Raw genomic sequence first — 27,500 nt, 5'->3', positions numbered from 1 at the left:
CCTAGATATAAAACTAAATTGACACAAATTGTCATCTCTTCCCACCATTCTCTCACATATAGTTCAGTTCGTGATCCCTATGGCGTTTGAAGCACATTACCAATTCCAACAAATTTGACTTTTTTGTGTGATTTTAGTGTTAACGTGTTTTTTCGTCTGATTGATTTCGTTCTCCTACTTATCTATATTCCTTATGCAATGTGGGTTCAGTAACTTTAGTTCATGATTTTAGTAACGTTTCCATAATTAGAGTTTGGGTTAAACAAATATTTTAGTTAAGTAACGTTTCCATGATTTTAGCAAATTGACATTCCCTCACTTTTGATTTTTGTCAGTTTCATAAAAATATGGGCAAATCCATTTATAGAAAGTTATCTCAATTTATTATTCTTATACATCAAGTTATTTACAACTTATACAACTAATAAAATACTAATAATAATAGGGATTCCACTATCCACTAACACTACATTAACTACCTTTCTTCCATATCACATACTCAAATTTTGTTAGGACAAAGGGAGTAATAAATATTTAAAGGGGAGAAAATACATTAAAAGAGAAGAATGTAAAGAAGAGTTAACTGAATAATTCTCTCTTTACATTAACTATTTATAATTATATTTTCAAAATAAATTGTAGAAAATAAAATGACTCTACTACTGTGGAACGGATGGAACATTTTTGCAATTCAATTTCTAGGTTCACAAATTCATAAGGTGCAAAAAATATGGTGTTATACATAAAGGAAAAAAAACTATACTACTTCAATACATAATCTATAGATACTTGTTTATTGGATTTGAGATTGAAATACTCCATCCGTTCCACAATAGGAGTTACTCTTGTTGTGAGCATGAGTTTTAAGAAAGGTAAAAAGTAGTGGGTTGAAAAAAATTAGTGAAATACATGGCCAATTTTTTTATATTGCTTTTATAATAAAATATGACTAGAGTAAGTTATTGAAATGTGAGACCTACTTACTATTTAAGGTAAAAAGTGAAATGTGACTCTTATTGTGGGACAAGACTGAAATAGTAAAATTTGACTCTTAGGACGCGTTCGGTTCGTCTGTTTTGGAATATGCAAATTTGATGCTTGGTCAGAATTAACACGGCCGCTCCCTGCTCCAGATTATATAATGGTGTTCACCTTTTATGATAAGGGCGTAGTTTTGGAAATACATTTAATCCACGCGTAATTAAGCGGCGCCCCTTCATGACCAAATCTCCAAAGTTACCCCCGGAAGCATTTGAAATTTTCATCTCCCCGCATAGTAGCAATAAAACACATTCAGAAATTCACAGAACAGAGTTTCCCACCTGTTCAAATAGAGGTTGCAACATTCAATCAACATCTCACCCATTTTGCTCTGAGGCTGCACTGCGAGGTAATTTGAATTATTTCTGATCGACTTTGACAAATACGCACATCGAAATTCATCTGGGTCCTGTTATCTTCGGTCTACATTTGCTGACCTTGACCCGTCCAAAAACTAGAGGATGAAACATTTCGTTTTATGCAAGCCCAAATGTATGATTACACTTTTTTTGGGGTTTTTTTTTCCCTACAAGCATGTTATACATTTATTAGGATGGGTAGGAAATATTAGATTTTCTGATAGTTTTTTCCGTGTTTTGAAGATGTGGTTGTCTGCTTCAATTTATCTAATTATCTCGATCAGTTTTTGGGAGAACCCAAGTACTCTCTTTCGGATTCAGGAAACAACTCTCAGAGATCTTTTTTCCTTTTGGAAGATACAGGAGCGAAACAATCAACCTATTGATATTGGAAGACCCAACCGATTCTTCCAAGGTATCATTTCTGGGTCCAATGGAATTCATAGGTATAGGAAGAAGCCCTCTCAAATAGAGATTTTTTCTTTCGACCATATTTCGATTGTTAATACGATATATAAGGACCGCTACTACAAATAGTATTACACCCTTGATCGTGAAATATCGATTGCTTGTTGAACCCTGTGAATTGCGTGAAAGTAGGATACTCAAAATTCGGGGGTCAAAGAGTTTTAGAAAACGTTCTTGGTGGAAAAAAATGTGAATGAAAGACCTCACTGAATTGGATCTAGGGATATCAATGTAGCCCGCAACCCGTGGGCTGGCCCGAATAGCCCGCCAAATTTATAGGGTTAGGGCTGGAAATTTCTAGCTCGATAAAATTAAAACTCGATTAGCCCGCACCCGATTAACCCGCGACCCGTTAGGGCCAGACCCGAAAACCCGATAAAATTTCTATTATTCTATTTTTTACTCCTAATTCGACACTTCATTGATTAATTTTATAATATAGATAACTAAAAAAAATAATTTTCAATTTTATATTAAATATACAAATTATATATTAAATTTTTATTAATATAATAATTGATAAATAAATTAAAAAATTCACTTAAAAAATATTTAAATTTATAAAACATGCATTAAAATTTCACGAAATATCTCAAACATTAGTATTTGATTATGTTTATGATTGAGTTTGACCATATATATCAAATTTATCATAATTAAATATTTTACATTTTATGAATATAACTAATTTTCATCATTATTTATTGGATTGATCGCATGTTAATCTTATCAGTAGCAACCCGATTAACCCGCTGGGCTAACCCGAAATCCGAGCTTTTAGGGTTAGGGTTGAACTTTTACAACCTGAAAGAATTCACAACACGATTAGCCCGCACCGATTGACCCGCAACCCGAGTAGGGATGGCCCAAAACCCGATGGGCCGGCCCGATTGACATCCCTAATTGGATCCATGAATCTAAGAAATGGTGAGAATTCTTGATCTCTCTCAATATCTCTCGCAATTCGAAAATCCAGGATTGGAATTGATGTCCTTTCATTGATTCCTCCTAAATTGCATTGATTTATCCTAAAGATTTCATTTCAATTGGAATTTGGTTATTCACCATGTACGAGGATCCCCGCTAAGCATCCATGGCTGAATGGTTAAAGCGCCCAACTCATAATTGGCAAATTCGTAGGTTCAATTCCTACTGGATGCACGCCAATGGGACCCTCGATTTGATGTGATACAAGTGCTTGATTGAACTATGTTTCATCGATGTTGTCTTCATTTGGTTGTGCTCAATTTTAATCCGAATATAGCGATGACTTCTTCAATTTTCTTTGTTTAGTTCTGTCTTGGTTAAACTTGTGGCCTTTGCAGTAGGTATTATGGTTGACCCTACACGTGGTCATGGAGTTCGTGCGACATGAATACCATCTGATGGTTTGTCCATGTTGCTGACTAGTACGTTGATATGTGTACCATCGAGTGCACCGAGACAGCCCCACAAGAACAACAATCGTTTACAAAATGTAATGGAAACCAAGTTTAAAATAAATTCATGTTGGGGGTGGGGGTGGGGGGGGGGGAACATGACATACCTTGAACCATTTCCCTCGATTTGATGTGATACAAGTGCTTGATTGAACTATGTTTCATCGATGTTGTCTTCATTTGGTTGTGCTCAATTTTAATCCGAATATAGCGATGACTTCTTCAATTTTCTATGTTTAGTTCTGTCTTGGTTTAACTTGTGGCCTTTGCAGTAGGTATTATGGTTGACCCTACACGTGGTCATGGAGTTCGTGTGACAGGAATACCATCTGATGGTTTGTCCATGTTGCTGGCCAGTACGTTGATATGTGTACCGTCGAGTGCACTGAGACAGCCCCACAAGAACAACAATCGTTTACAAAATGTAACAGAAACCAAGTTTAAAATAAATTCATGTTGCGGGGGGGAAACATGACATACCTTGAACCATTTCCCTCTGTGGTCAATGCAATCATCGGGCACAGGCGTAGGCTTTGACAATAACACAATGTGGAGACTCGAAACAACACCTAAAACGTGTTCACGTAATGGGACACCGTCAAACCAGACCTCAAAAAATTGAAACGAATAACACGGTTTTTATTTTGATGCGCTAAGACTCCTACAAAAATTGCCACCTGTTCTTTGATACCTAAGCATTTCCCTGTTTTCAAACCTCCCCGCTCAATGAGGACGCGACACAACTTCCCAAACGTGTTGCGATCCATTCTTAAGTTAGCTATGCAATCCACATCAGTGACATGAACGAGTCTTTCCAAGTGTATCAATTGCTGAGGGACCTTACTGATCAAGATGTACTGCCTCGCAACGCCTAGCACATTTTGTGCTGGCTCTGATGTAACAAAGTACATGAATTGTGCTCTCTACCCGGTATAATAGCATGTCTTCGAGCATCATCAATAATCGAGCGGAATTAATTGGAGTTCTCATCACAATTATGGCTTAATGGTCGGCTAAAATGTTTGGTGGGCTGATCACCAACAAGTTACTTACTAATCATTCATAGGCTTAATGGTCGGCTAAAATGTTTGGTGGGCTGATCACCAACAAGTTACTTACTAATCATTCAATATGATACATATACAAACACATTAAAAAAAAAATTAGAGCACCGGGGTACAATATTCAATATTCATGTTTGGGGAATGGTAGAAATAAACTCAAAATTGGGTGTAACTTAAAGGCTCATATTGTGTGAAGATAGATAATCAAAGCACCCCAAAATGTGTTGCGAGCAAGGGGGAAGCAATAAATGAGGTGAGTAATTTGGGAATTGCGTCTCATTTCTTGGTTAATTTTTATTTTCAGAATTAGATTAAAATTTAAAATTGACATTTATGCGGGCTTCAACAATTGATCACGCCCATAAGAAATAATGCAGACACACCAATCAATCATAAATAAAGCCATTTCTCTCCATATCAGACACACCCCACACCAAACGCGTCCTTAATTGTCTCATATCAACAAATAGAAAATATAACACTCATTTATTTCAGCATCGAATCATCTGGGGAAATATTCATCACATCCATCCAATTAGAATGTCATTTAATTCATTTGTTCTTCAAAATGAACTTACTATATTTCAGTTCGAATCATCTTTAAAAATTCATCAAATAATCCAGATTAATAGAACAAATTCAGTATACAATCCTAAATTATTGAATATTTTCTTCAATCCCATAAAAATAAATTAATTATACGTTTTTGGGCAGTACAATATTAAAAATAATAAAAAGTTTAAAATGTGAATATTAGTGAAGTTAAAACATGGTTATAATGATGTGTTCCACGGTTAGAGTGGTGTTTCTTTGATATTTTGCTATAGTGATGTATTTTGTTAACATTAGTGAAGTGAAAGCATGATTATAGTGATGTGTTCCAGGGTTAGAGTGATGTTTCTTTGAGTTTTTGCTATAGTGATGCATTTTGTTAACATCAGTGAAGTGAAAACATGGTTATAGTGATGTGTTCCAAGGTTAGAGTGATGTTTCTTTGAGTTTTTGCTATAGTGATGCATTTTGTTAACATCAGTGAAGTGAAAACATGGTTATAGTGATGTGTTCCAAGGTTAGAGTGATGTTTCTTTGAGTTTTTGCTATAGTGATGTATTTTGTTAACATCAGTGAAGTAAAAGCATGTTTATAGTGATGTGTTCCAGGGTTAGAGTAATGTTTCTGTGATATTTTGCTATAGTGATGTATTTTGTTAGCATAAGTGAAGTGAAAACATGGTTATAGTGATGTGTTCCAGGGTTAGAGTGATGCTTCTGTGATATTTTGATATAGTGATGTATTTTGTTAACATCATTGAAGTAAAAGCATGGTTATAGTGATGTGTTCCAGGGTTAGAGTGATGTTTCTGTGATATTTTGATATAGTGATGTATTTTGTTAACATCAGTGAAGTAAAAGCATGTTTATAGTGATGTGTTCCACGGTTAGAGTGATGTTTCTTTGAGTTTTTTGTCATAGTGATGTATTTTGTTAACATTAGTGAAGTAAAAGCATGCTATAGTGATGTGTTCCAGGGTTAGAGTGATGTTTCTGTGATATTTTGATATGGTGATGTATTTTGTTAACATCAGTGAAGTAAAAGCATGGTTATAGTGATGTGTTCTAGGGTTAGAGTGATGTTTCTTTGATATTATGTTATAGTGATTTTGTTTTCTCATATCCATGAAGCTGCTGCAGCTTCTACTGAAATAAGGTCGAAGAATCGGGAAGATGGACCTCGAAAACAAGTTACTAAAACTTCTCCTGAAATGAGGTCTAGGAATAAACATGATAGGCCACCAAAACAAAAACCACAGAGTGAGTTATTTAATTATTTAGTATCTTAGTGTAATATATTATGTATATGGCTGAGTCATTCATGTATAATTTTGAACTATGTTAAGTGTGTATTCATGAATTTGACCAATTTTTTTGTATTATGTCTTCTAGCCTCAAAGCGTGGGAGGTCACAAACCAATGATGAAGAAGAACAGTCTGCTAGAAAGAAACAGGCTAAAGGAAAGAGAAATATGGTTTCTGATGAACAGTTTAAAATCAGAAGACCTAAACTAGTTGTAAAGATAGGGGTGAAAGTTCTTGTTGATGCCATTGATAAAATGAACTCAAAACAGATAGCTGCTCTGGAAGAGATGGGGTTTGGGCAGCTTGTACATTTCAAGATCAGAAGTATTCCTGCTGAAATGACATTTTCACTTCTCGAAAATTTTAATCAAGACAACTACTCCAGAATAAAACTTATTGATGATCAACCATTACACATCACTGAGGAGGATGTGCATGCTACTTTGGGACTGCCAAGAGGAGAGCTGAGGATAAATAGGGAAAAGAAGCATGACGTAAATGATGTTATGAAGACCATTGCAAAGGCTAAGAAAAAGGACAAATTTTCAATAAACCCAACTGATTTGCAAGAGCAACTTGATAGTGATCTAGATAGTGGTGAGTGGTTTAAGAAAATTTTTCTTATTCTGTTGGACAATGTTCTGATCTCACCAGCTGCAAATGGAAAATGTCTTGGACGTACTTTGGACGATATTGGCAACATTTCCAATGTGAGACGGTACAATTGGTGTAGCTACGTTTTGGATATGCTAATCACAACACATGATAGCTGGAAAGTCAAGAACAAATCCACCCCATTCACCGGACCCATCACTTTCCTATTGGTGAGTTTTCTATTTTAAGCCCTCCTTTATAGTGAAGTAAAAACATGCTTAGAGTGATGTAATTTAAGGTTAGAGTGAAGTGTTTGTGATGCATTTTATTATTGATCTATTTTTGCAGGCTTGCTACGTAGATAGGGTTGTCTACCGTACGAGGTTGGTGGTTAGAAGATTCCCTACTGTCCGAAACAGGACAACATCCCTTCTTAAGGAGAGAGGTCAGATGGAATTCAACAATGGAGGTATCATTGGAAGAGGAAGCGTAGAAAGTATTATCGATCCGGTCTCTATTGAAGTTTTATACGTCAACAAGGATTCAATCACTGTCACTGCCTCTGTCCCTTCCACTACCACTGGAAATACTCTGCCAATAGCCGAAGCTCCTTCCATTGGAAATACTCTCCCAGTAGCCGAAGCTCCTTCAACTGATGAAGCCCCCCTTCAACTGATGAAGCTCCTTCGTCTGATGAAATCAAAAATTCAATAAGGGAGGCTGCAACTGCTATTACAAAAAGATGAAGTATATGAAGGATGCTTCGGCAAGTAGCAATGACTCCAATTGCTTCAACGTTGCAGCCATAAATGCACTAAAGATGGTGGGTGTGGAGGTTGATCAAGGAGACCAAGCTGTGTAAAATCCAATTGACAACATGACACAAGCTATGGAAGAGGATCAAGAAGATGATCCAGAATGGATTGATCTCATGGAAAAGATGATGCAAGCCCATGATGAAAAGTGCAAATTAGTGACTGAAGGCGCATCAATTTTGCCTGATATTAACTTGGGAAAGAAACCAGTAAGTTGAAGAGTTGGAACAGAAACCATGGATATTGTAAATAATTTGATTGTGGTTGGTTGTGTTTTAACACTTGACATTTGATTCAGAGTGAACTAAAAACAGTTTGTATGATGTTGTGTACTAATTCATAATATTTTTTTACTTTTTTGAGTTTTTATTCTTATGGTACATTACACTTCACTATTTGCAGGAGACAAATGAATTTTGTGAAGATGTAACTAAAGCAACATCACAAAACACACAGTTGAAGTTATAAAAATATGCTTAGAGTGATGTGTTCCAGGGTTAGAGTGATGTTTCTTTGAGTTTTTTCTATAGTGATGTATTTTGTTAACATCAGTGAAGTAAAAGCATGGTTATAGAGATGTGTTCCAGGGTTAGAGTGATGTTTCTGTGATATTTTGCTATAGTGATGTATTTTGTTAACATCAGTGAAGTAAAAGCATGTTTATAGTGATGTGTTCCAGGGTTAGAGTGATGTTTCTGTGATATTTTGCTATAGTGATGTATTTTGTTAACATCAGTTAAGTGAAAACATGGTTATAATGATGTGTTCCAGGGATAGAGTGATGTTTCTTTGATATATGTGTATAGTGATTTATTTTATTAACATCAGTGAAGTAAAAACATAGTTAGAGTGATTTGTTCCACAGTTAGAGTCATGTTTCTTTGATTTTTGTTATAGTGATCTATTTTCATTTCTTATTATGAAAATATGACGACATTGTGGATGCACAAATTGCATCTGCAATTGAAGTGTGCATGGCGCTAGGTGATGATGATGACTACGTTCAATCAGAATTGAAAGAATCTAGCCAAAATCCTTCAACCGAATTAATAGTTTACGATCCGGCCCTTATAAGTGTACTACAATGATATATCTCATCCATTCACCAACACTTTTAACACACATCAAGTGAACTATATGTCTTATATAGTGAAGTATATACACAATACAGTGAAGTTTTCATCTCATTCTTGCCCTGACAGGCAAGTGCTGGGATTGAACAAATGGAGGTACGTTCAAAAGCCGAGAAGAGAATGTCCGCTGCATTGCGATCTCCATTCCATGAAAGAGTGGTCCAGGCAAAAACAAAGTTTACCTTGAAAGAGTCACAAATCTTTTTGTGGATTATGACAACATATGAATTAAATGAGTAAGATTTATATTATAGTTCTGATTTAGAAGGAAAAATAGACAAAAGATGTGCTAACACACACACATATTTGAACAGGGACAAAATATTGTATGATGATGATGTCGTAATGGTAACAAAAAGAGAATTATGTTCACTGTTGCCACATACGCTAATCGAAGTGGGTGTGATCAACAGGTGGGCTTCTTATTTGAATAACATGGAAGAATACAAGGCTCTATCTTTATCGAGGCATCTCTTTTTCACGACATACCCATCCATAAGAATAGTATAAATTTTGAAAAATTAACTGCATGGTATATGTTCATTATAAAGCATGTTCACTTCACTATTAATCGTATTCACAGATTTGACTTGTCTCATCTTTCAGCTGTATACAGTTGTTCACCGGCCTGATGGGGTCAACATCATCACCATAATTGATAGATTCTGTGATAATTTAGAAAATGAGGTTAAACAAATTCCGTATTTTAAGTGGGCCGACGTAGATTTGGTAAATAATGAACACCATAGATTCTTTGTTATATTCACAAATTGTTTTTATTCTGAAATTATTATTATTATTATCTTTGTAGGTGTTATTTCCAATTTGTGCTGCGGAACATTACCATATCATATGCTTCAGATTTAGCACTAAAAGTATAGTGGTGATTGAGAATTCAATGAATGGTGAGGATGAGGACATCACAGTCAAGTATGGTAGCATACGTGAAACTGTGGTAAGAATACATGATATATAGTGAAGTATTTTTGTGATTACAGTGAAGTATAATACTCTTTACAATGAACTACATCTGATATTCATGATGATATATTGCAGAGAGTGTATTTTTGTCATTATTTGACAAAAATGGGTTTTCACTTGCAATGCAAATCAATAACAGATGTGAACATAAAAAGGCTCAAAATGACTTGGAGAACAACATCAAATGTAGAAGATTGTGGAGTTTTTTGATGAGACATATGGAATGTTATCATGGTGAGCGGGAACAAGATTGGAAATGTGGATTAACTAAAAGAAGCAAGGGAACACTCCAAAGACTAAGAGCAAAGTATTGCAGCGCATTAATGTTGTCAGAAACAAACCATGAGTCATTGAAGAACTTGGCAACAACATCAAAGGCATTATGAAGAATATGGGAAAAACATGAACATAGATTTGGAAAAAATGATTGTAAACTTCGAGCGTTCATGAACTATTGTAGAAAACTTCATTTAAATTCAATAGCCAGTTCTTATTTTACATTAATATCTTGTTCACTATTTACTTCACTATATGATGTTTTCCAAGGTTAGAGTGATGTTTCTGTGATATTTGCGTATAGTGATCTATTTTGTTAACATCAGTGAAGTAAAAACATGTTTAGAGTGATGTGTTCCATGGTTATAGTGATGTTTCTGTGATATATGCATATAGTATCTATATTGTGCATATCAGTGAAGTAAATATGTGCTTAGAGTGATGTTTTCCACGGTTATAGTGATGTTTCTGTGATATTTGGTTATAGTGATCTATTTTGTTAACATCACTGAAGTAAGTACATGTTTAGAGTGATACGTTCTTTGATATTTTGTTATAGTGATCGATTTTATTCACATCAGTGAAGTAAAAACATGCTTAGAGTGATGTATTCCAAGGTCAGAATGAAGTCTCTTTGATATTTTCTTATAGTAATCTATTTTGTTAACATCAGTGAAGTAAGTACATGTTTAGAGTGATGTGTTCCAAGGTTAGAGTGAAGTCTCTGTGATATTTGCTTATAGTGATCTATTTTGTTCACATCAGTGAAGTAAGTACATGCTTAGAGTGATGTATTCCACGGTTAGAGTATATTTCACTCTAAGCATGCAGAATATACTTCACTATATGCACAATATACGTCACTGTACTCTCAATATACTTGACTAATATGGAAAAACAGTACACTATAATCAATATTTACTTCACTATAAGGCATATCAATTAATGTTGGACTTGTAAGCAGTAAAACGAATACATATAAAAGTGAACTTATTCGCACTTTAGCTTAACACAAAAACCAAGTTTGCATTGAGATAAAATTCACTCAAAAGTGTAATAAAATGAGTCATTAATGCTCTAAAATGGCTACAGAGTGAACTATTTCTGTCCAAATCCCCACTGCCTCTGATTTGCTTTCTCATTAACCTTTTTGCAGTTCCTAGAATCATGGTATCCAATCTCATGACAGTTTCCATACTTTCGACCTGGTTTCATTGCTAACTTCATTGCTGACCCCTTCTTCGATTTCTTCCTGTTTCCACTTTCTTTTGTACTAACAACATCAAGAGTATGAACTTCAATAAAGTTCGGAACTTGTGAGCAATATAAGTTCTCAATCAATGCTCTCTTCTCTGTCGAAGACAGAACAACACCTTCTCCGAGAAGCTGCTTCTTACCTTCTTCAATAATTGTAGCAAATGCATTGATTTGATTAATGTTCCTTCAATACTTTGTGCTGTTTCAATGAATAATGCATACAAGTTTTTAAATGCAATCTTCTTCTTGTTCACAACAAGGTATATTTCTTGATCATCACAAAAACCTCCATGTATTGTGATAAGGCCCATTTCATGCATCGGTTTAGGAGTAAAATGTACGCTACTTGATCAGTTTTATCGCGCAAAGTAAGTGTTAAATGTGCAGGAATGCCGCTTGACCAAGGTAACAAGGCCAAACTGATCAAGCAAGTACAATAGGCGAAAAAAAGGCCATGAATCGGGAGAGTTGATCAAGGGGGGTAATCAAGCAGTCAAGGAGGGGACCACTGGCTTCCAGAAGAAGGACATGTGAGGCAATGAGCTGGATGGTGCGCATCATTTTGTTATCAAGGACAACGTTCTAGAAGGGGACATGTGCTGATATATGAGACGCAAGGACGAAGCTGAGTCATGAATCTGTTACTGAAAAGCATCGTCATTCTAGAAGGAAAGCACATAGCAATTAATGAGTCGCTCACTCTCAGCATGAGCGAATATTCCCTGCCAAGATCGTTATCCAGCTGGAGGTCGTGTCGAGCCTATAAATAGAGGATGTGCCACCACATTGAGAGGAGGATCCTTTACTTTCCGTCTTTAGTTTAGTTTAGTTTAGTTTAGCTCTCTAGTTCAGTTCCCTAGATAGCTTATTGATGAGGCTCATTTCATGCATCGGTTTTAGGGGTAAAACATATACTACTTGATCGGTTTATCGCGCAAAAAAGTGTTAAAATGTGCAGAAATGCTACTTGTCCAAGGCAGCAAGGCCGAACTGATCAAGCACGTACAAAAGGCAAAAAAGGCCAAAAATCGGGAGAGTTGATCAAGGGGCGAGGTCAAGCAGTTAAAGTGGGGACCGTTGGTTTCTAGGAGGAAAACGTGAGGAAATGAGCTGGATGAAGCGCACCATTCTGTTACCCAGGACGACGTTCTAGAAGGGGACACGTGCCAGCTTGTGAAGACGCCAGGACGAACCGATCAGAAATTTGTTATCCAAAAGCGTCGTTATTCTAGAAGAAAGAGCACGTAGCAATCAATGAGTCGCTCATCCTCTGCATGAGTGAATATTCCCTGTCAAGATCGTTATCCAGCTGGAGGCCGAATCGAGCTTATAAATAGAGGCTGCGTCACCACAAGAAAGTATCCGAGACTTTACTTTCCGCCTAGTTTAGCTTAGTTTAGCTTAGTTCAGCTCTCTAGCTTAGTTTAGCTTAGTTCTGCTCTCTTAGATTAGTTTTGTTCAGATATCTAGTTTAGCTTAGATAGCATAGTTAAAAGGGTGACCGAATGGAGTGCTGCAGAATAACCATTTCTGTCGGCGTAACTTAAGTTTCCCGCTGAGATTCTTCTCAGTTTACCGCTTTCTTTATTTTCGAAGTGTTAGCTTAGTTTATTTTCACGCTGTAATCGTATCTTAGTTTAATCGAAGTTATTCTCTCTTTTAAATCGCGCATTTACTTTTCTGTTATTACCTGCAATTTACTTGACCCAGTGTTTAAATTTCCGTTGATCAAGCTAGCTAGTTTGAATTCTGCCTAGATAAAAACCGTAGTTAAAACTCCCAAGTTAAAGCGTGGCAGCAGCCAACCCCCCTGTTCACTACTCACACAGTCGACACACCAACTTCTCTGTGGGATCGAACCCGAACTTGCCGCTTTACTGTTAAAGTAGTACGAAATCGGGAGTTATAAATATTATCTTTGGCGCGTTTCGGTTCGAGGATTGATTCGATTAAGTGGCAACAACAATTTGCTAACTGGTCCAACCGATTCAGTTGTCCTCCATATAACTTGATCCAATCTTAATCCGCGCATTTCCAAGCCCACCAAAATGGCACCGTTGCCGGGGAAGCATGGTGTTACTTTATGTTTGTGTGTAGTGCGTAGGAGTAAATTGTTTATTTCTTTCTTTTCTTATTTGTTTTTCTTGCTGTTGATGAGAAGATACCACCAAGGCGATTACTGGAATTATCCTTTGATATATAGAAGAACTAACAATCGTTGGAGAGTCCAGGAAGCCGACGTAGTTACCACTCGTTGCAGAGCAGCTTTAGAGGCAGCAGCAGCAGCTGAGCAAAACCCACTACCACCACCACCAAAGCAAACAGAAGCAGAGATGGCGTTGTCATCGATGACTCGGGAATCGGCTCTTTGCACGCTCATGATGAGAAGGAGCCCACACATGCCATTGCCGCCACTCCTGGGATGCGGAACATCGCTATCAAATCAGGAGTGCTGGACGTCTTGACCCACTTCTACGGTCTCTCGAAGGAATGTCCGTACGTCTTTCTGGAGGAGTTCTGCCGATACTGCGATATTTAGCCCGTCCCGGCTGGATCCACGTCTGAAGATTACAGGCTCAAGGATATCCCCTTCGTTTTGAAAGGGGACGCAGGAGTATGGCTGTCAAGGCTACCAGAGGGATCCATCAGGACTTGGGCGGAATTCCGCATGATATTCCTCGACCGTTTCTTCCCAGCATCAAAGACAAGTGCCCTGAAAAAGGAGATTACAGAGGCCAGACAAGAGTACGACGAGCCCCTCGGCCAGTACTGGGACAGATTTCAAGGGCTGCTTCAAGCATGCCCCAACCACAAGCTGGGAGAAAATGAGATCTACTCGATCTTCTACAGCGGACTCACGGTGGACAGCAAGAATGACCTCAACCTCGCAGCTCAAGGGGATTTCTCAAAAACCTCTTTTAGCCAAGCTAAGAATATTCTGGAGAGGCTGATCGAGGCCAAGCGGTCGTATGAGACAACCCGAGGGCAGTACAGACGAGGGGCAGTGCACGCAGCAGAGGCGCGCAATGATGAAAAGCTAGAGGCTCGATTTGAGCAAATGGAGAAAAGGCTGCTGGAGGCAGTGGAGAAAGCCAGACCACCACCACCAACTGCACCCAAAGAAACGCAGTATGTGCCACAACCACCGTCGCCAGAGGAACATCATTACTACTACTGCGAGTTTCCCCCTGAGGTTGAGCAAGTGAATGCCGCAGGCCACTGGAATGCAAATGGCAACTGGATCCAGGGGAAGCAGAGAGATGCTCCATGGAGGGATCACCCAAACTTCAGATGGACCGATCAAAATCAGAACCAACCACAACTACCCCCTTCACAGCAGATGCACTCCTCTGACTGGCAGTCCAACTGGTCGTCCCGAATCATGGGTAGACCAAACACAGGAGGAAACAGAGTACAAGGAGGTCAGGCAGGTTGGTCAAGTGCGCCTCAAGGGAACTGGTCAAGCGGAGGACAATCCAATTGGTCAAGCCGACAAAAGGAAAGAGATTGAGGAGGATACCAACACCAAATCCGCCAGTATAGCAACCAGGGAAAGCCGTCAAGTAACCAAATGGTGAGTTATGTTCCACAGTACTTCCAAGGGAACCAACAAAACCACCAGTTCCAGAGCCAACCAGAGCAGTATGGATCTTTCGGTTTCTATCAGCAAGGTTATGGAGCAGGCCGATTTAATCAGAGAAATAACAGGCATCAAAATGAAAATCCAGGGGATATGACGATTCCACATCAGCCCAATGATGCGGTGCGTGAAATACAGGAAACCCAGAGGGAACAGAGGGCTGCATTAGAGATGCTTACCAAGCAGTTATCTCAAGTCGCCATATAGCTGGGCGAGCTGAGAGGTAATGAAGGAAAGTCTGGCTACAGTGCAACCACCAGCACGGCGGGAAAACGTCAACACAGTGTCCCTGAAATCAGAAGGAGTTTATCAAAGCACAACTACAAGTTTTCCGACACCCAGGATCAGTCATAATGCAAACTCTAAATCCGTCACCTCTGATCAAGTCACAGCGGAGGAAGAATCTGACATCCAAAAACAGGTTGCTGAAAAGAGAATGAGGATCGAAGCAGAAGAAGTGACCAATATGGTCTGACCTGGTGATCTTCCCCCCAAGAGAACTGACCCAGGGGTATTTACGCTCCCAATCTCCATCAGAAACGTCCAAATAGAGCACGCAATATGCGACCTAGGGGCCTCCATCAATATTATGCCATACTCTATATTCAAGAAGCTGGGGAATGCCAAGCTCGTCGAAACTAATATGGAAATACAGTTAGCAGACGGATCTTGCATTTACCCCGAGGGAGTTCTGGAAGATGAGGTTGTCAAGGTAAACAGATTCATGTATCCCGCGGATTTCTTTGTCATAAAGATGACGGAACCAGGAGCGGAGGAGTCTATTGGAATTCTCTTGGGGAGACCTTTCTTATCCACCGCCAACACGGTCATTGACGTTCGCCACGGAACAATTAATTTGGAGTTTAAAGGAGAGCGGCTTACAGTCGAAATTAATAAAGCTGCAAAACGGTTGCAGGACAGAGAAAGCATACAAACTGTAGACGCCATTGGCCCTCGGAGACAGAAGCATCCGATGGAGGAGTCCTTCAAGGAGCCACCATCTGTCTCCACTAAGAGTAAACTGATCAGGAGAGAGGCAGAAGATTGGCTTGAAGCGACAATGACTGGAGCAAGGGATGATCAAGCCGTTGGGGGCGCAATTATGGAATTTTGCCAGCCATCGCGACCCACCGAGGCAGGAGAGGGTACCCAACCGAGAAGGGTCGAAAAACCTCCAGACCGAACCGCCCCACTAAAAGGAATGCTGAAAAGGGATCTCTCGCTTACAAGGCAACTACTCCCCCAACATCACTCCCAGCTGATGCCTAAGAAGCGAAGTTCAACTTGGTCGGACCTTCGAGCAGTCACGACAAAACATCAATACCCCATTGACCAAGAGGAGGTCAGAGCATCGTTAAGACGCGCTGGAGCCCATAGAAGACTCATAAAGGATTTCGCTGAAAGAGCACAGGTCCTGATGAAGTCACCCCTGAGCAACGTTAAATATCCTGATGTCTGCGAGACCGCGTTCCCGTTTCTAAGAGATCGATTCAGGAGTTATTCTATGATACGCGGTCCTGACTGGAATCACTCTTTTGAAGTGATATGTGAAGCCGGTGACCATGCAATCAGAGCAGTACTGAGTCAGAGAATCCGAGGGAAGAGTCATGTGGTCCTCTACGCGTAAAAAACATTGGGTCAGGTGCAAAGAAACTATGATGCGACCAAAAAAGAAATGCTGGCAGTAGTTTTTGCATTTGAGAAGTTCAGACAACACCTTCTTGGTTTGAAGGTGCTGGTGTATACTAACCGTGCGGCCATCAAGTACCTACCGTCAAGGGAAAAGTCAAACCCGCAATTGATCAGATGGTTACTCTTCCTACAGGAATTTGAGTGGGAGGCAGTTGATAGGAACAAATGTGAAAATACAGAGGCGAATCAACAGTGCCGAGCTCTGCAGGAAGAAAGAAAGGGGGGCCTTTCAGACAGAATCCCTGAAAAGCACTTGTATTTGATCAAGTCCAAGTCTGAGAAACAGCGGGTCTACCAAAAAGGGAGGACTGATCAAGGAAGACAGAATAGCTGGGAACGACTTGAATCCAAGAAGGCAAGGCTCGCAAGTAGCAATGGATTGAAGGAAGAAGGGTTACCCGGAAAGGACAAAAGGGAGGCGTTTGTAGTGGACTACATGTCACTACCAACGCCTAGCTCGCGCCAGTAAACAGGTAAAAGGAGTGATCGAGTATTCATGGATAGTCTGCTTGATCAATCGATAATGTCTAAATTTCTTAATCTGATCAAGTGACATTCCAAAAAAACTCGGTCAGCCCCTTGTTACTGTAAATAGTCTTTAGTAGGTTTAGTTTTATTTAAATCAAAAGTCGGAAGTAAAAGCAAGAAACTGATCAAGTAGGATTATGTGAGATGTCATGGCCCACGTGATCAGTGCAAGTTGAGTTCAATTAGTTGTGCAGGGATTGAGTTGATTAAAAACAGGAGATGATAAGAAGTGTGCAGTAATTGGAGGAGTATCAGGCGGCGCCGACTGATGAAATGAAAGGACACCCTGAAGAGAGAGGAACGAAGAGTGTCGGGGAAGCTTTGCCACATGGCATTCTAAAAAGGCGTATCGGTATGCGAAAGGTCGCAGAGACTTCGATAGGAAGGAATCTCAACAGTCGGAGCTCAAGCATAAAAGGGATCTTTCGGATCTCACTTTCCATCAGCTACCTATTTACTATCCTTATCTAATTCTCTCCAATGCAAATCACCTGCAAACATAATCAGAAGAGATGAAGGACAATCAACTCGAAGTTTCCAGTACCTCCTCGTTTTCTTCAGGAGCCGGCATCAACAGTGATAATCAGAGATCCTTGTTAACCCCCAACCCACCAACAACCAGAACCCCTTCATTACCTCCTAGGGTCATCGGCCCACTCCCAGTTATGAGCCCGACTGACATAAGGCATGTGGGTTTCTTACTCAGAAGTTTCCCTACCGGCGCTGACCCCGTGGAAAGACACTTCATCAAATAATTTCTCGACCAAAGGACTTCTCTACGCCGCCACCGATGGAGGGTATGCTTGCTCAGAACACCAAGTCACTACCCAGTGGCAAGGACCTTATGCACCTTCACGAAGGGGTGCCTCTTCCTAGTAATCCCCTATGGCAACGGAAGGAGACAGAATGTAACCTTTCTTTGACTATAGAGGTTTACTCCATCCCGAAAAGGACGCGTCACCAGACTCCGAACTAACTCCTTCTTGAAGCTGAGGGTTCAAGGCAGCAGGTGGATGAGAAGAGACAAGTAGACCGAGGGACCATGCCAGCCGCAGAAGCAAGCAAGACTGTGGGAGGCAGCCAAATTAGAGCAGAGGAAGGAAGTGTTCTTCCTCCTCCGAAGAAGGACCACCATACCAATCAAGGTGTGAAAGTCCACTAACGCCGCCAGCATAAGTCTTCCCCGTCCAAGGAGAAAAAGAATAAAAATTCTAAAGAGGAGGAGCTCCAATAAACGTAAGAACCATGGAGGCAATAAGGAAGGCTTGTGAATTGGAGGCTATAAGGAAGGCGTGCAACATCCCCTGATCCAACCATCCAGAAGGCAACAGTATCACCCTCAACTATGTTTCTTTGTGCAAATTGCGTTTTGACTCCACTCTCGCACTTAGTTCTAAGTCAAGACTAAGTGTGAGAAGTTTATGGAAAATTGTTTTTAGTTTTGCTTAAGTGTTTTGTGTTTCTTAGCATGTTTTGATTATTGGCACCGCCTCACACTTAGCCCAATGCTTGGTCTAAGTGTGAGAAGTTTCCCTTGTTTGATTTTGTGCAAATTGCCTGTACCTAACCCTTCTTTCCACTGCATCCAGTCCCTCGAGGATGAGCTCATATGCAGTGGGGAGGGGGGACGGGTTAGTTACAGAAAATTCATACATGCTAAAATTTTTCAAAAATAACAAATTTTAGTTAGCAATAAGATAGGAAATATGCATGAAATCGGATAAATGAAAGACTTGATTACTTCGTGGAAGAGTTAGAGAAAGGATTCAGTACGCTCACATGTAAAACTTGATTGCAAAAACTTGATCAATTTGAATGACGCAAGTGTTGTGGAATCGCTCAATTTCTAAACCAACTGTGAAGCCTCTCTATATGTGAGTTATAAGCCTAAACTAGAACACTTTCTACTACTCTTTACAAAAGAAAAATTACGAGAGGCTAACTTTTAATATTGAGATGAAAATTGCACAAGTGGTGAGGACTAAAGGCATTAGGATTTAACCAGTTGAGCCGTTTTTCTTCCTTCGTTCCACGAACCCGCCTCATTACTAAAGGCACCCCTTAGTTAGCCACTTTGAGGCCATACACTCTTACCCATTCTTTGAAACCTTAAAACCAAAAATTTTCGTATCACATAAGGGAAGAGGGTCAAGGAGATGAAATTTATCAAGGGGAACAAAAGGGGATAGCAATAGAATAAAAAAAATTAAAAGGTAGCCGGGTCGATCAAGTTAGACAATCAGGTTGATCATATAAAAAAATTGAGAAAAGGTTTAAGAAAAGAAAGGGGCAGGAAATAGTTGCAACCTGACCCAGGAAAAAAATAAAATAAAGCCGAAAGTTATAAGGCTAAGGGTCAACATTGACCGAGAAGGAGCATCAAGTGGAAGAAGAAATAAACACCCCAAATTTGATCCAGCAAGTTTAGTCAAATCTTTGGCTTTTTGACTCATGTGATTTTCTCTTTTAAACTTAGAACCCCTAGGACTCTCCCCTAACAAGTTACTACCCCTAAGCCCTGTTACAACCCGAAACAAAGACCTTAAGGAACTATCTTGTGCAGTCCGAGTCAAAGAATTAAATTTGTAGCAACACCGAGTGAACAGTCCTAACATCTCTGGTGAGAAATGAGTGACTGAGTGAATCCAACAGTGGTTTTTAAATTGAGCAATCTTGACAAGCTGACTCCTTGATCAAGCAGAAGCGAAAAAGCAAAAACATAAGCTACTGGTTAATGGTATGACCTCGACCTCGGGTATGATTGTTGGAATCGGTCCAATGCATACATGTGAATACGTGTTTTTAGTTCTTGTTCTTCTTTCTTTTGCTTGTGAAATAAGTAAACCATGCCTAAAATTTGCCTTATCTTTTTCTCTTTCTTTTTCTTTTTCTTTTTCTTTTTCTTTATACTTGAGTACAAGTATGTTTTAAGTGTGAGCAGTTTGATAAGGCTCATTTCATGCATCGGTTTTGGGGGTAAAACATATACTACTTGATCGGTTTATCGCGCAAACAAGTGTTAAAATGTGCATAAATGCTACTTGTCCAAGGCAGCAAGGCCGAACTGATCAAGCACGTACAAAAGGCGAAAAAGGCTAAAAATCGGGGGAGTTGATCAAGGGGCGAGGTCAAGCAGTTAAAGTGGGGACCGCTAGTTTCTAGAAGGAAAACATGAGGAAATGAGCTGGATGTGGCGTACCATTCTGTTACCCAGGACGACGTTCTAGAAGGGGACACGTGCCAGCTTGTAAAGACGCCAGGACGAACCGATCAGAAATTTGTTATCCAAAAGCGTCGTTATTCTAGAAGAAAGAGCACGTAGCAATCAATGAGTCGCTCATCCTCTGCATGAGTGAATATTCCCTGTCAAGATCATTATCCAGCTAGAGGCCGAATCGAGCTTATAAATAGAGGCTGCGCCACCACAAGAAAGTATCCGAGACTTTACTTTCCGCCTAGTTTAGCTTAGTTCAGCTCTCTAGCTTAGTTTAGCTTAGTTCTGCTCTCTTAGATTAGTTTAGTTCAGATCTCTAGTTTAGCTTAGATACCGTAGTTAAAAGGGCGACCGAAGGGAGTGCTGCAGAATAACCATTTCTGTCGGCGTAACTTAAGTTTCCCGCTGAGATTCTTCTCAGTTTACTGCTTTCTTTATTTTCGAAGTGTTAGCTTAGTTTATTTTCACGCTGTAATCGTATCTTAGTTTAATCGAAGTTATTCTCTCTTTTAAATCGCGCATTTACTTTTCTGTTATTACCTGCAATTTACTTGACCCAGTGTTTAAATTTCCGTTGATCAAGCTAGCTAGTTTGAATTCTGCCTAGATAAAAACCGTAGTTAAAACTCCCAAGGTAAAGCGTGGCAGCAGCCAACCCCCCTGTTCACTACTCACACACTCGACAACACCAACTTCTCAGTGGGATCGACCCCGAACTTTTTGCTATACTGTTAAAGTAGTGCGAAACCAGGAGTTATAAATATTATCTTTGGCGCGTTTCGATTCGAGGATTGATTCGATTAAGTGGCAACGACAATTTGCTAACTGGTCCAACCGATTCAGTTATCCTCCATATAACTTGATCCAATCTTAATCCGCGCATTTCTGAGCCCACCACTTAGATAAAGTAATGCTTAGTTAGAAAGGGTGATTGAAGGAGTGTTGCAAATTACTTGATATCTGTCGGCATATTCTTAAGTTTCCCACCGAGGATCTCCTCGGTTTACTTGCTTTCATAGTTCCGAAGTGTTAGCTTAGTTTAAATCTCACGCTGTATTGTTCTGAGTTTTAGTTTTAATCAAAGTTGCTTTCGTTTTCATCATCGTGTTTATTGTTCTTAGTAGTTAATTTTCATTCCAGTCTGAGATTTACTTGACCCAGTAGTTAAAGTTCCCTTGAGCAAGTAGTTAGTTACTTTTCTTCCTAAGTTAAAATTAGTAGTTAAAAACTCCCAAAAGCAAAGCGTGGCAGCAGCCAACCCCCTGTTCACTACTCACACACTTGATACACTAGCTTCTCTGTGGGATCGACACCGAACTTGCTGCTTTACTGTTAAAGTAGTGCAAAATTGGGAGTTTATAAATTACATTGGTGGCGTGCGAAAGCGAGATCAACTTGATCAAGTGGCAACGACATTTGCTAACTGATCCATCTGGTTCAGTTATCTCTTCCATATAACTTGAATCAAGTACTCGCAACTTCGCAGAGCCTGCCAAAATGGCGCTATTGCCGGGGAAGCATGGTGTTATTTTATGTTTGTGTGTAGCGCATAGGAGTATATAATTTTGTTTCTTTCTTTTCTCATTTGTTTTTTCTTCTGTTGATGAGAAAGTACCATCGCGGCAACCACTGGAATCACCCTCTTATATACAGAGGCACTAACGTTCATTGGAGAGTCCAGGAAGCCGGCGTAGTTAGCACTCGTTACAGTGCCGCACTAGCAGTATAAGTAGTCGCTGATCAACTGACCAGTGAAGAAGAAGGAGAGCAGAACGCGCAACCTAGACCACCACCACTTGAACAAGCAAAAGAATAGATGGCCCTCGTCGACAACGACTCAGGAATTGGCTCTCTGCACGCTCATGACGAGAAGGAGCCCACACATGCCATTGCCGTTACTCTTGGGATGCAGACCATCGCGATCAAGTCAGGAGTACTGGCAGTTTTGTCCCATTTTTACGGCCTTTCAAAAGAATGCCCGTACGCCTTCCTGGAGGAATTTTGCCGATACTGTGATATCCAGCCCGTACCGGCTGGATCTACATCTGAAGATTATAGGCTGAAAGCCATCCCTTTCTTTTTGAAGGGTGAAGCTGAAGTATGGCTGTCGAGACTGCCAGAAGGGTCCATCAAAACATGGGCCGAGTTTCGAATGATATTCCTCGATCGCTTCTTTCCAGCGTAAAAAATGAGTGCCCTTGATAAGTCGTATTCTAGGCCTTGGTTACTGGTCAGTATAATGTGCATAATTGTAATATATTCTGCAAAACAGTTGCTAAAGTGTGCAGGGAAGTGTTCTAGCCAGTACGGGAATGTTCGGAGAATTCAGGTGAAAAGGGCGTCAGGATGTTGTTATCCTGACCAGTATGCATGCCAAAAAGGCTCGAGATGGAGAAGAAGGATAGCTGGGAAGATCAGCCGCAAGCAAGGGGGAAAAAGAGTCATTTCATGTTCGATGTCTACCCTAAAAACCAAGGGAGGCCTCCCTATAAAAGGAAGCCACTTGGAGAGAGATATAATAATCAATTAGTTAGTTAACTCCTACGCTTAGTTAACAATCTCTCTTCGGTAGATCACTCCTTCAGCATTACCCTTCGTAATTCTCGTTCCTCGCCACAACCATGGTCACTTGAAGATCATCAGTTCGCCGGAGTTCCAGACGTTCTCTTTCCAGTCAGCACGATCGTAGTTAGCAGTTTCATCGCCTGGAGTGGCAAACAATCTTTATTGCTTTCTTGGTTAATCGCATTCTGTTTCCTTAAGATTGGATTTGTTGCACTTTAAATATTTGCTTACTTTGAAGTCTTAGTTGTGATCCAAACATTTTATTGAATATGATGTTGTTTTCCAGCATCGGTTCATGTTTATTTTCGCTTTTTTCTGCATAGATAGCTTAGATCTAGCTGTTACGGTAATTTCCAATGTGGAATCGCATGTTTTAACTTCTGTAGTTAATCTCTCTGAGTTTGCAAGTCTAGATAGCTGTTAGATTTTAGATCTGAATTAGTTAAGTGTGAAAACCCAGTTTACGTGATTTCTGTCACCCTGCATGTTGACCAGTAAACATAATTGCAGTTTCAGTGTTCGATCTTTTGATTTGAAGTTTTAATTGTAGATATGTGTTCTTGAAGTTGTTAATCTGTGTTTTTATGGTGATGAATCTGGTTTTGCTGATCTGATTTGATTTATGTTGAAGAAGACAACATCTCCATCCAAGTTTGGGACCACTTTTGCTTTTTAACAACTTTTTACTTTTGTCCTTACTTTTCAGCTGCTACTTTTTAGATCTGCAGGTCTAGTCACCTAACTACCTCTTTCCCTCTGATATTCCGTTTAGCCTTTTATAGTAAACTCGTACCTTCTACATTTATTTCTGAAACATCATGTTCCCCACTCACACGTACACAGCCGTCTGTTTAACATCTCTCCCGCCTCCTAGTCAGTAGAGTACCACCTTAAATTCCAGCCTAGATAAGTCTCAACCCAAAGCGTGGTAGCTAACCAAACCTTTCCAGAATATCACCACAATTCCCAAAACGCATTCATCTGTGTGGGATTCGATCCCTACCTTCACTGTACTACCCAGTAGAAGAGGGTTGAGGAATTATTGATACCAGGTTCAGGATTAGCTGGGGCTTGTTTTATCCTGATCAGTAGGATACACCTGGGCTTGAACGACACCTGACGCAAACCTGCTCTTTTAAATGGCACTGTTGCCGGGGATGAATGGCGTTATTAACTGTTATTGTGAGTGATACTTTGGCGTATATACTGTGCATAATTTTTCTCTTTTCCTTTCGTTTCAGTTTATGAGCAGCAGCTCAGCTCCTGACCATCGGGGACCGAAGATACTCCAGCGAGGGACTATACTCGTGACCACTCGTTCTGGCCTGTCAACAACTTTGTCTGACTTTTGTTTGAGTAGTGACGAGGAGCAATACACCATAGAAGGACCAATACCGGAAGAGATACCAAGGATAGAGGGAAACCCGAGAAGGATGGCCGCTCAAGGAGAAGAAGATCCTGAGATCGGGACGCTGAATGCACATACCGAGGGAGAACCACCTCAAGCCATAGTTGTGACCCCAGGGCAAACTGCCTGTGATGTGAAGCCTCATGTGATCACAATTCTGCCTACATACTGCGGGAAGAGTTACGAAGGGCCGTATGAGTTCCTTCATGAGTTTTGTAAAATTTGTAGGGCACAGAGAAGGCCAGCAGGAGCGACTGAGGATGATTATAGACTGAAGGCCTTGCCGTTCGTACTGAAAGGGGAGGCTAACACCTGGTTCATGCGCCTGCCCACCGACTCCATTGAGAGTTGGGCTGATTTCAAGTCAGTATTCCTAGGCGAGTTTTTCCCGTCATTCAAGACAAGCGCGCTGAAAAGGGAAATAACTAGTGTGAAGCAAGGGTACGATAAACCTTTGAGCGATTATTGGGCGAGGTATATGGGCCTTTTAGATGCATGTCCCAATCATCGCATGGCGGACATTGAGATACATCATACCTTCTATGAGGGGATGAACATAACAACCAAGGACCTGGCCAATTCGTCGTCGGGAGGAAGCTTCACACAGCTACGGGTCAGCGAAGCGAAGAGGGTCCTAAGGAAACTACTGAGTGCGAAGAAGGAGTATGACCATTCAAGGGATGGATACAACCGAGAAAGGGGCTGCAAGTGCCTCGTCTACTGACCAGGAGCAGAAGCTTGAACAGAAGATGGATTTGAAGATGGATGAGCTGAAGAAGTCACTCCTGAGCGCAATCGAGAAGAATACACCGCCGACTTCCCCAGTTGGGAACTACAAGGGTGCAGAATAGGGAAACCAAGAACCGAGCTATGATCAGCCAAATGACTCGGTCAGTATGGAGCAGGCTAATGCTGCCGGGTATTTTAACTCAAATGGGAATTGGATCCAGGGGAGACAACGGGACGCACCATGGAGGGACCACCTAAATTTTCGATGGGGAGATGGGAACCAAAATCAAAACCAAGGTCAAGGTCAGAACCAATATAACCCCCACTCGAACCAAAACCCCAACCGTGGGCCAGCAAACCCGGACCACCAATTCAACTGGTCAGGAAGGAACCAACAATCTCAAAACCAAAACCCACAACACCAAAACCCAAACCCTGTCTACTTACCACCCCACTAGAGAAACTTCCAAAATTACCAAAATCAGCCGAATCAAGCACCCCAACACCATCAGAACCAAAATCATTTCCAAAACCAGAACCAGAACCAATATCACCAAGACCAGTATAACCCTCCTGGCCAGTATAACCAATACCCACCTAACCAGAACCAACAAAACTTCCAAAATTTCCAGCCCAACCAAAGTTCCCAGTATAACCAGCACCAAGGCCCAAATCAGTTACAATATTCCAACAGGACCAGACGATACATGGAGGACATGATGGGAGAATTGCTCGCGTCGCAGCAAGGTATCAAGGGCGAGTTGCAATCCCACAACGAAGTAGTGCAGGGGATGCAAAATGCCCAGAAGGAACATAAAGCGAACATGGATATGATGAATAGGCAGTTGGCCCAGCTGGCCAGTTCGGTGGGTGATTTGAAAGGAAATGCAGGGAAACTCCCGTCTACAGTCCAAAATCCGAAAAGGCGAAAGTGAGTAAGGTTACATTGAGGTTAGGAACTACTTATGATGGACCTCGATTGAAACAACCAAGCGGAGAGCCGAGTGGAACGAAGATAGGGGGCGACACCATCTCAGTGGAAGAGCTTAATAGATCCATACCTCGGATGCATGACCCATTTTTCTTGGGGGAGACGCCATGTGGAGGAGGTGAACCCGAGAATGTACTGGTCAGGAAGGAACCCCATCAAGAGGTATGATCCAGAACGGAGGCTCAGTTCCAGAATTTGCCCAAGGTAGATTCCAAGGAGGTTGCTGAGGGACCGGTAGAGGAGAGAAAGGGGGAGAAACCAATCCCTTTCCGCTTTGTTACAAAAAGAAAGAAGGAGAACCTGGTGGATTACTTGTCGATTTTTGGGAAATTGGATGTCACCACACCATTCCTCCAAGCCGTGAAGCTACCCCCTCTTGGGAAATTCATTAAGGAGTTCATAGCCGGGAAAGCCCAGGAGGATGGGAAGATCATGGTGGAAGGGATAGCGTCGGCGATTGTGCAGGAAAAACTACCACCCAAGAGAGCCGACCCAGGTATGTTCACTCTACCCATAACTGTAGGAGATGCAAAAGTCGAGCATGCAATGTGTGACCTGGGGGCATCTATAAATGTTATGCCATTGTTATTCTATAACCGATTGAAGGGAGTTAGATTGTCGAGTACTAGGGTGTTGATCCAACTGGCTGATAGGTCATGCATAAGTCCTGAGGGTGTTTTAGAGAATGTGTTGGTTAGAGTGCATGATTTTACCTACCCTGCTGACTTTTATGTGATTAAAATGAGTGAGTCCGATGCTAGGGAATCTAGTGGCATATTGTTAGGGAGACCATTTTTGAGAACGACCAAGACAATAGTAGACATGGCTGAGGGGACAATTTGCATTGATTTCCATGGGAGAAATTTACTTTTGATATCAATGGGGCTATGAAGAAGCCTATTGATTCTGAAAACTTATGCTATGTTGATGTGATTGACCCCTTAGTCCAAGATTTTCTTGAGACCGAACTATTGCAGGAGAAACTTCAAGCTTTAGATGTGTATGAGCAGGCTGACGTAGAAGCTGCTGCATGGTGCGATCTGATCAGTAGCCAAGGGTTGACTGATGAAGAAATAGAAGGAGCGATCAAGGAATTTTGCCAGAAATCAGAGTTCATTGGAGCTGCAGGGGCTCAGCTACCAGCTAGTATAGAGGAACCCCCAATGGGAGAATTAGAAAAAGAAAGAGAAGCTGAAAGAAACCCTCTACCCGAAGACACACTTCCACCCCAAGTCGAGCTGAAGAAACTGCCATCGAATCTGAAGTATGCTTTCCTCGGAGAGGAGAACTCATATCCAGTGATCATCAGCAGCAGCCTTACAAAGGAACAAGAGGCGAGGCTACTGACTGTGCTGAGCAAGAACAAGAAAGCGATTGGATGGAGTCTTACAGATTTGGTGGGGATAAGCCCCGACGTCTGCATGCACCATATTAGGCTGGAGGAAGGAGC

General features: G+C 40.7%; 1 long non-coding RNA gene and 1 other non-coding gene across 2 annotated transcripts; one reads left to right on the top strand and one right to left on the bottom strand.

The window, feature by feature from the left end:
- The first annotated feature begins 2,955 nt into the window (after window positions 1-2,955).
- TRNAM-CAU lies at window positions 2,956-3,029 on the top strand. The gene has a single exon. It is a non-coding gene; the product is annotated as a tRNA-Met (tRNA).
- A 391-nt stretch (window positions 3,030-3,420) lies between these two features.
- On the bottom strand, window positions 3,421-4,220 carry LOC121764694. The gene is made up of 3 exons (XR_006042603.1): window positions 3,985-4,220; window positions 3,788-3,876; window positions 3,421-3,692 (listed from the first exon to the last, which is right to left on the bottom strand). It is a non-coding gene; the product is annotated as an uncharacterized LOC121764694 (long non-coding RNA).
- Window positions 4,221-27,500: the final 23,280 nt, after the last annotated feature.

The sequence above is a fragment of the Salvia splendens genome, chromosome 14, assembly GCF_004379255.2.
Source record: "Salvia splendens isolate huo1 chromosome 14, SspV2, whole genome shotgun sequence".
Classification (NCBI taxonomy): domain Eukaryota; kingdom Viridiplantae; phylum Streptophyta; class Magnoliopsida; order Lamiales; family Lamiaceae; genus Salvia; species Salvia splendens.
This window is presented reverse-complemented; position numbering and strand designations above follow the sequence as displayed.